General features: G+C 43.2%; 2 non-coding genes across 2 annotated transcripts; one reads left to right on the top strand and one right to left on the bottom strand.

Moving 5' to 3' along the window:
- Nucleotides 1-1,579: 1,579 nt before the first annotated feature.
- On the bottom strand, nt 1,580-1,654 carry Trnas-cga (transfer RNA serine (anticodon CGA)). The gene has a single exon. It is a non-coding gene; the product is annotated as a tRNA-Ser (tRNA).
- Nucleotides 1,655-2,512: 858 nt separating this feature from the next.
- Trnal-caa (transfer RNA leucine (anticodon CAA)) lies at nt 2,513-2,587 on the top strand. The gene has a single exon. It is a non-coding gene; the product is annotated as a tRNA-Leu (tRNA).
- Nucleotides 2,588-9,183: the final 6,596 nt, after the last annotated feature.

Raw genomic sequence — 9,183 nt, 5'->3', positions numbered from 1 at the left:
AGACCAAGTAAATGTTCCATAATTCCAAACCAGAACAGCTGTTAGCATGAGTGACATAAAAGTAGATATCTTAGGTGTTGCGAAACAACTCAAATCACTGGAAAGGCAATTCTTCCAGTCCAGATTGTATACCAGTCAGGTTCCTTTCAGAGTATGCAGACACAATAGCGCCTTTCTTAGCAATCATATACAACCACTCACTTGACGAAAGGTCGGTTCCTAAAGACTGAAAAGTACAACAGGTCACACCAATATTCAAGAATGGAAATAGCAGTAACCCATTAAATTACAGACCCATATCACTGACCTCAATTTGGAGTAGAATTCTGGAGCATGTACTATCCTCGAACATTATGAATCACCTTGAAGAAAATGGCTTATTGATACATAACCAACACGGATTCAGAAAATATAGTTCTTGTGCAACACAGCTATCTCTTTGTTCCCATGAAGTAATGAGTGCTGTCGACAAGGGATCTCCTGTAAATTTCATATTCCTAGATTTCCAGAAGGCTTTTGATACCGTTCCTCACAAGCGGCTGTTAACAAAATTGTGTGCATATGGAGTGTTGTCTCAGTTGGGTGACTGGACTCGTGATCTCCTCTCAGAGGGGTCACAGTTCGTAGTGACAGACGGTAAATCATCAAGTAGAACAGAAGTGATATCTGGCATTCCGCAAGGTAGTGTCATAGGCCCTCTGCTGTTCCTGAGTTACATAAATGATCTAGGTGATAATCTGAGCAGCCCCCTTAGATTGTTTGCAGATGACACCGTAAATTAACATCTAGTAAAATAATCAGACGATCAATTACAATTATAAAATGATCTAAAGAGAATTTCTGTATGGTGCGAAAAGTGGCAATTGGCACTAAACATAGAAGAGTGCGATGTCGTTCACCTGGGAGCTAAAAGAACTCCGATAAATTTAGGGTATACGATAAATCGCACAAATCTAAGGGCTGTCAATTCGACTAAATACCTAGAAATTACAATTACGAGTAACTTAAACTGGAAAGACCACATAGATAATCTTGTGGGGAAGGCGAAACAAAGACTGCGCTTTGTTGGCTGAACACTTAGAAGATGTGACAAACCCACTAAAGAGACATCGTACATTACACTTGTCCGTCCTCTGCTGGAATACTGCTGTGCGGTATGGGATCCTTACCAGGTAGGACTGACGGAGGACATGGAAAAGTGCAAAGCAGGGCAGCTCGTTTCTTGTTATCGAGCAATAGGGGTGAGTGTGTCACTGATATGAAACGCGAGTTGGGGTGGCAGTCGCTGAAACAAAGGCGGTTTTCTTTTTGGTGAGATCTATTTACAAAATTTCAATCACCAACTTTCTCTTCTGAATGCGGAAATATTTTGTTGACATCCACCTACGTCGAGAGAAATAATCATCATGATAAAATAAGAGAAATAAGAACTCGAACGGAAAGATTTAGGAGTTCTTTTTTCCCACGCGCCATTCAAGAGTGGAATGGTAGAGAAATAGTATGAAAATGCCAGAATGAGAATTTTCACTCTGCAGCGGAGTGTGCGCTGATGTGAAACTTCCTGGCAGATTAAAACTGTGTGCTCGACCGAGACTCGAACTCGGGACCTTTGCCTTTCGCGGGCAAGTGCTCTACCAACTGAGCTACCGAAGCACGACTCACGCCCAGTACTCACAGCTTTACTTCTGCCAGTACCTCGTCTCCTACCTTCCAAACTTTACAGAAGCTCTCCTGCGAGACATGCAGAACTAGCACTCCTGAAAGAAAGGATATTGCGGAGACATGGCTTAGCCACAGCCTGGGGGATGTTTCCAGAATGATATTTTCACTCTGCAGCGGAGTGTGCGCTGATGTGAAACTTCCTGGCAGATTAAAACTGTGTGCCCGACCGAGACTCGAACTCGGGACCTTTGCCTTTCGCGGGCAAGTGCTCTACCAACTGAGCTACCGAAGCACGGCTCACGCCCGGTACTCACAGCTTTACTTCTGCCAGTAACTCGTCTCCTACCTTCCAAACTTTACAGAAGCTCTCCTGCGAGACATGCAGAACTAGCACTCCTGAAAGAAAGGATATTGCGGAGACATGGCTTAGCCACAGCCTGGGGGATGTTTCCAGAATGATATTTTCACTCTGCAGCGGAGTGTGCGCTGATGTGAAACTTCCTGGCAGATTAAAACTGTGTGCCCGACCGAGACTCGAACTCGGGACCTTTGCCTTTCGCGGGCAAGTGCTCTACCAACTGAGCTACCGAAGCACGACTCACGCCCGGTACTCACAGCTTTACTTCTGCCAGTACCTCGTCTCCTACCTTCCAAACTTTACAGAAGCTCTCCTGCGAGACATGCAGAACTAGCACTCCTGAAAGAAAGGATATTGCGGAGACATGGCTTAGCCACAGCCTGGGGGATGTTTCCAGAATGAGATTTTCACTCTGCAGAGCTTCTGTAAAGTTTGGAAGGTAGGAGACGAGGTACTGGCAGAAGTAAAGCTGTGAGTACCGGGCGTGAGTCGTGCTTCGGTAGCTCAGTTGGTAGAGCACTTGCCCGCAAAAGGCAAAGGTCCCGAGTTCGAGTCTCGGTCGGGCACACAGTTTTAATCTGCCAGGAAGTTTCAGTATGAAAATGGTTTGATGAACCCTCTGCCAGGCACTTTAGTGTGAATTTCGGAGTAACCCTGTAGATGTAGATTTAGGTGCGTCTATCTTCTAGCGTCTGTCAAGTCAGAGTTCCTAGCATTTCCTTAACGCTCTCCCTCGAGTCAAACTTGTGACCACTCTTGCTGCCCTTTGCATACGTTCGGTATCCCCTGTTAGACCTCTATTTTATCGATCACATACTCTTAAGCAATAGCATGTGATGGATCACCCTTATTTGTAGCCAACCTCCGCTGTAGGCTTAACTGCATTTTCCCCGCGTTCTACCAGTGAATAAATGACTCTCACTTGCTTGCTAAGCTTTTGAAAATTTGCGTTTGTAATAACTAGTTCCATTGTTCGCAAGAGTGACGGCTGGGAAAAGATTCCTGATAAGAAGTTAAGTTATCGTGTGACTGGTCACTTTTAGCTCTATGTACGCAAGCGAAGCGCTCGACTCGGCGAGCAGTTTGTTGGTATCTGTTGACGCTCCACTTGAGCAAATAGCATCAAAGCCTTTGCATGTAGCCGTGTTCTGCGAGGGGTAATTAATTACAACAGCAGCTACAGGGAAGTAAATGGATGTGCTGCGTAAGTTCAGCGGTACGTGAAACGTTGTGGCCCTATGGAGCGTGATAGCTAACAGCCACGACGCTTTTCATATCAGCGACACGAACTTGCTCCTGCTGACTTAGATGACAAGTAGACGGTGTGCGTCTAGTGTCAAAATGTCAAGCAAATGAAGCCGACACAGCTCCAGTTCGAATACATAGTCATCCAAAAGAAATATAGGATCAATAAAAGATATTGTCAGAGTTGATGACTGTGTTACGTAGGTTCATGCACTTTAATGAGACAAGTTGCAACGACCACTCTCGCATCTGCACTTCTTTACAGCACAGAATGTTGTGTCAAGGGGATCCTTTATTGGTCTACAGTCAAGAACTGTGCTCTCTGTGCAGAATCAATTAGTCGTTAACTCACTGTGGTCAGGGCTTTCTTGAGAATCTGCTATTACTGTATTGCTGTCCTGCAGCAGGTCCCAGGGAGAACGAATCAGAAAAGTGGCTGTTCTATTGCGAGATTGATAAACGTATGTAAAAGATACCTTTAAAAAACAAATATCTGCTAAGACAGTATCACGTTTATTCATTATTGTTTAGCTGCAAGAACTTAATGGCCTACCGTCTAAGTACTGAGACCGATCACGGTACATTTCTTGGGTTCGTCACCATTTCGGTTGGAGCCTAGACAACTAGAAAACCGTGGACTGGTAAGGCGAGTCCTCATTTCCGTTAGTTAGAGTTGATGGTAAGGTTCGAGTGTAGCGCAGACGCCATAAAGCCATGGACCCAAGTTGTCAACAAGGCATTGTGAAAGTTTGTCGTGGCTCCGCAATGGTGTGGTTTATGTGCGCTGGGTCCTCTGATACAAATGAGCCGATCGCTGAATGGAAATGGTTATTCAATTATTCAAAAACAGTCTTAATCGCATTTATTATTATAATAATAAATGCGATTAAGGCTATTTTGAATAATTGCTTAATCACACTCATCGCTGCATCGTCTCCACAACCATGTTGTCCAAAAAAAAAAAAAAAAGGAAATTGTTATGTTTTGCTGCCTGGAGACCACCTGCAGCTATTGAATTGATTGTTCTGGAAGGAATTTTTATAGATGAGAATGCACCGTGTCACTCGGCCACAGCTGTTAACGATTGGTTTGAAGAACATTCTAGACAATTCGAGTGAATGATTTGGTCACCGAGATCGCCTACCAGGAATCTCACCGAACATTTGTGGGACGTAATCGAGATGTCATTTCGTGCACAAAATCCTGCACCGGCAACACTTTCGTAATTATGGACTGCTATATGGACAGCTATATGGAAGGCTATATGGATGGCTCAGTATTTCTGCAGGGGGCTTCCAACAATTTGTTGAGTCCGTGCCACGTCGAGATGCTGCTCTACGCCAAGCAAAAAGAAGGTCCGACACGTTATTAGGAGACAACCCGTGACCTCTGGCACCTCAGTGTAAATCTCTTTCGTTAAGAAATCTTAACACTCACAGCAGCTTTATAGACAGATAAACAAAACCCCTGGATAACACAGGAGATGCTGAACTGAATTGACAGAGCACTGAACAACATGAATCAAAAAAGGCATCTAGAATAGACGAATTCTCGGACAATTATTTAGAATCTGTCTTGCTTATGACGAAAAGTGGACCTGTAGCAACAAATGCAGCCAATAGAGAAAAAAATGAAGAAATTTCACATATAAAAAAATTATTTTCTTATATTTTTCAATTCCACTGCTATGAGTGTGAATCCTGAATCCTTCCTGGTCACACTGACAAATTTATTTGTAAAAGTATAGACAGTGGAAATAAAAATGTCCTGTGGTGCCTCTCATGCTCCAAGTCGGCCTGTTTGACGTGATATTTTCATTTGTAAATGGTGCAGCTGGCCGTTGTGGCCGAGCGGATCTAGGCGCTTCAGTCTGGAACCGCGCGACCGCTACGGTCGCAGGTTGGAATCCTGCCTCGGGAATGGATGTGTGTGATGTCGTTAGGTTAGTTAGGTTTAAGTAGTTCTAAGTTCTAGGGGGCTGATGACCTCAGTTCTTAAGTCCCATAGTGGTCAGAGCCATTTGAACCATAAATGGTGCACGGGAAGAATGATTGTCAATTAGCTCCTGTATTAGCTGTAATTTCTCAGATTTTCTCGTTATGGTAATGTCGTGAGACATATGTGGGTGGAACTAATATGTTGTCTGACTCTTCCCGGAGAGTACTGTCTCGAAATTTCAATACTAAACCTGTCCGTGATGTACAACGCCTCTCGTGTAGCGTCTGACACCGCTCCCTCACTTACAAGGAATGTTAGAAATTCCGGGATCCCTAAGATATACTATTTCTTTGACAGAGCGAAGCTTCTCTTACCTATCTGGATCGTCGGAAAATATATTGACTGCCATGTGTACCTAGCATCAAGGAAATTATACTACATGCTTTCCTGCAGAATGGTGAGAGTGCTATAGGTGTATCCTTTTTTAGTATTTAACATCTCCGTGTTTCCATTCCTTTGAGCATGTAACTCAGTGTCTAGTTCGCAATTCACGTTCACAGTATATATTGTGTTTCACAGCTCCTATTACATCCTTCCAGGCGCTGTAGAGGGAACTTAGTGGGTACAGTTTTGACAAGAAACCCATGCCCGTAAGCGTGCTGTTTTCATGTAACACGAGTTTGAAGATTCGGTCACTTTCAGACTTTCTGCTTCACGGTACTCGCACAGTGGAGCAATGAACTCTTACCTCTGAGTTCTATAGCAGCTCATGGCATGACTAATTTTCCGGTTAGTTGTCGTCGGGTTCTGTTCTACGTGGCGGAGAACGTCCATTTTACAGTCAGCTTTCTTAACTGCGAACTTACAAGTTTCTTGAAATCGCTGTTATTAAACAAAAATAGTATGTGATGTCATAATTACAACAGACACTGATGACCTTCGTCCTCTTCTTTGTGTGCGAACCGTGAAGCGGGTATATTGAAAATGAAACGATTTTAAAACTTATTTTACATCCAAACTGTACGTTTTCTGACATGGACTCTTTATCGAAATTTTACCTCCAACCCCTGGCAGCCTGTAGTAGGAATTGTAACACGCACTGTACACGCTCGCGAAGTTTTTAAATTACTGAAGAACAAATGATATGGCAATCATTTGCACGTCTCCTTCGTCTTACGTAAGCGTTAAATTATTCGTACATCACACAGTTTGTGCTGGAGCCGAGATAAAACTTCACAGGTTTTATTACAACTTTACGGTTTCTGAGGAAAGACGTCGAGCATCCCTCTAAATTTTAATACTGCGGGTAACGACACACGGCCAGAGGGTATCTAGGCCGCAAGCCGCCACCGAGCCCGGTCCACGGTTTACGACGCTGCGGGTGCTGCCGCTCTGTTGAGAAGTGTCGTGCGTATCCTAGTTTCCTAGCCCGTCACGCGCCCAAGACGCATTACGTTAATATTAAATACAGAAATACTCAGTCCCCTCCACACGCCTGATACAACTGAACAAATGATTAAAACTGAGTTTTATTACAATTAAGCAGGTCCTGGCAATGCCAAAAAATACCTTTATTACGTTCAAAATGGCTCTGAGCACTATGGGACTTAACATCTTAGGTCATCAGTCCCCTAGAACTTAGAACTACTTAAACCTAACAAACCTAAGGACATCACACACATCCATGCCCGAGGCAGGATTCGAACCCGCGACCGTAGCAGTCCCGCGGTTCCGTCATTACATTCCACGTACAATCAAATTCCAGTTAAAAGTAATGGATGTTGTTACCTGGCAGTACTTAAGTAAAGTGAGCGCGGAAGTTGTGTTCACGCACAAATGCGGTTGCATGCTACTACCGTCAATACATTTACTGGTGCTAAAATGGGGAGCAGAGAAAGCAGCAGCAGTGCGCACAGAGGAGAACGCAAAAGCAGTCAGAGACGTAATATCGAGGGAAACGGAAGTAGAGAAAATACGAGCAAGCAGCACACTGCTTATAATACGCATACCACTGACAGTTTACGTATATCTTATCAAACAGCAATTTTTCACATAATAGGAATCTTATAAAAAGTAATAAACTTCGAAAAGATTCACAGATTTTCCACACGGGAATGTCCTTCGAGCATGGGAAAGAAACTTTCAGAAAAATTATGCTGCTTTCGGGGTTGGGTATGAAATATACCATTCTACATTAATTTCTACGTTTGGATTGGAAAACATAGTTACGAAAAGGTTATATTACATTAGCTGTACGAAGAAGTTAAGATTCCCAATGCAAATGGGCAATTCTCTATTTAGACAAGCCGTTGATATAAACAAAACAACACGATTAAATACTGTCAGACAATCACAAAATGACCAACTGGAAGTTGCTGCCTCCGTATGTCCCTCTACCCTCCCACTCCCCCTCGCCCTCTCTCTCTCTCTCTCTCTCTCTCTCTCACACACACACACACACACACACACACACGCATTCACAAATTGCAGAGCTTTGTGCCATAGGAATCAAAGGAGAGGATGTTGTGTAGTGGCCAGTATCGTCTTCCTACAACATATCTGCACACATATACTAACAGGGTTCTTTATTTACGTAAACAGGAAGCTACGTAGCTTTAAGAGTCCATGCGTTGTGGTTCAAGCTCTTCACTAATTATTCACGTTAGCCTCACGGCTGGTGAAGTTTAAGTTCCACTAAAAACACTACTCTGGTCGCTATACGCTCTCGTAGCTGGTGATGTGGACTAACAGACGCCAACTGGAATAGTAACTGAGGTAGTGGCTGAGCTAGTAACTGAGAGACTGAGATGGACTAACTGAGACTGGTCAGCGGCGGCAATCTTAATACTTGCAGTCGAGAGGACGTTGGCGGCGTGTTGCTTGAGAGTGTGTCTTTGGCCTCTCTCTTGATAGGTGCGCTTGCCACATCTTTGCGGACCGGTGTGATGGCGATAGCTTACGCCAGCGCACAGTTAATCTTCAAACTAAAAATCGTCCACACAGGGAATAGGTGTAAAGGCGAGGTTTCAAACTTATACGAAGTCGTGGGTAGATAAAAGTTGTCTCTTAAACGATAATGTGAAGCTTATGTATCTTTATGGAATATTTGATATCTTGTGAATAATTAAAGTATATGCCTAACAAAACAAATCGAAATGGGCATAATTTAGAGCCCGCATCAACAGGATACTTAAGCTACCACTGGCCTATAAAGACAAAGTGAAGAATTAAATGCGATTAAACAAGTAGGCGGTAAACCGATATAAGGACCTAGAGGTAACGAACATTTATAACAAAGTGAAGTCAGAAATACATGAAAAGGAGACAATAGGTCCAGAGGGCAAGAATTCTGTTGCTATGTCGTAACGATGGTGCGTTTTTCTACAGGATTACACAAGCCTTCGGAAAAACGAATGAAAGAATTTCAATTCAAATGAAAGATACCGTTAGTTCTAGGCTACGCCACAAAGTTGGCAACACATCATAAACTATTCAAAATCCCGTGTCTATAAGATCAGTTGCCAAGACTTTGGAAAGTTTTATATTGGTAAGGCTGGAAGTACTTTCACGACTGGTTTTAAAGAACATACACATAGCCAAAATAAGTGTTCACTGGTTACACATTTGGATAAATAAAAGCATATGACAGGAAATATACAGTATAAATGAAAGTGTTGCACAAAGCACCAAAAGGGCAGTTATTGAACCTACTAGAGGAGATGTAAATTTAGGTACATAGAAAATAGCAACCCGGATTACTGCTGAATGAAAATAGTTCATACTAAATGATTGGTTTGATGTATTCAGAAACCTACTAGTTTGAACAACGTCGCACGCCGTAGCAGCTTGGGAGCGTCGGCCACCAGCAGCGAAGAGACTGGGATCTATTCCTCAAGATCCGCCACAGGGAAACAAAAGTTCTTATTTAGAAGCCATGAGGTGTCAACAGTTCCACTCCGAATATGTTATCAACTGTCGAG

The sequence above is a fragment of the Schistocerca gregaria genome, chromosome X (genome assembly GCF_023897955.1).
Source record: "Schistocerca gregaria isolate iqSchGreg1 chromosome X, iqSchGreg1.2, whole genome shotgun sequence".
NCBI lineage: Eukaryota > Metazoa > Arthropoda > Insecta > Orthoptera > Acrididae > Schistocerca > Schistocerca gregaria.
Note: the sequence above shows the minus strand (reverse complement) of the source record. Positions and strands in the feature narration are given on the sequence as shown.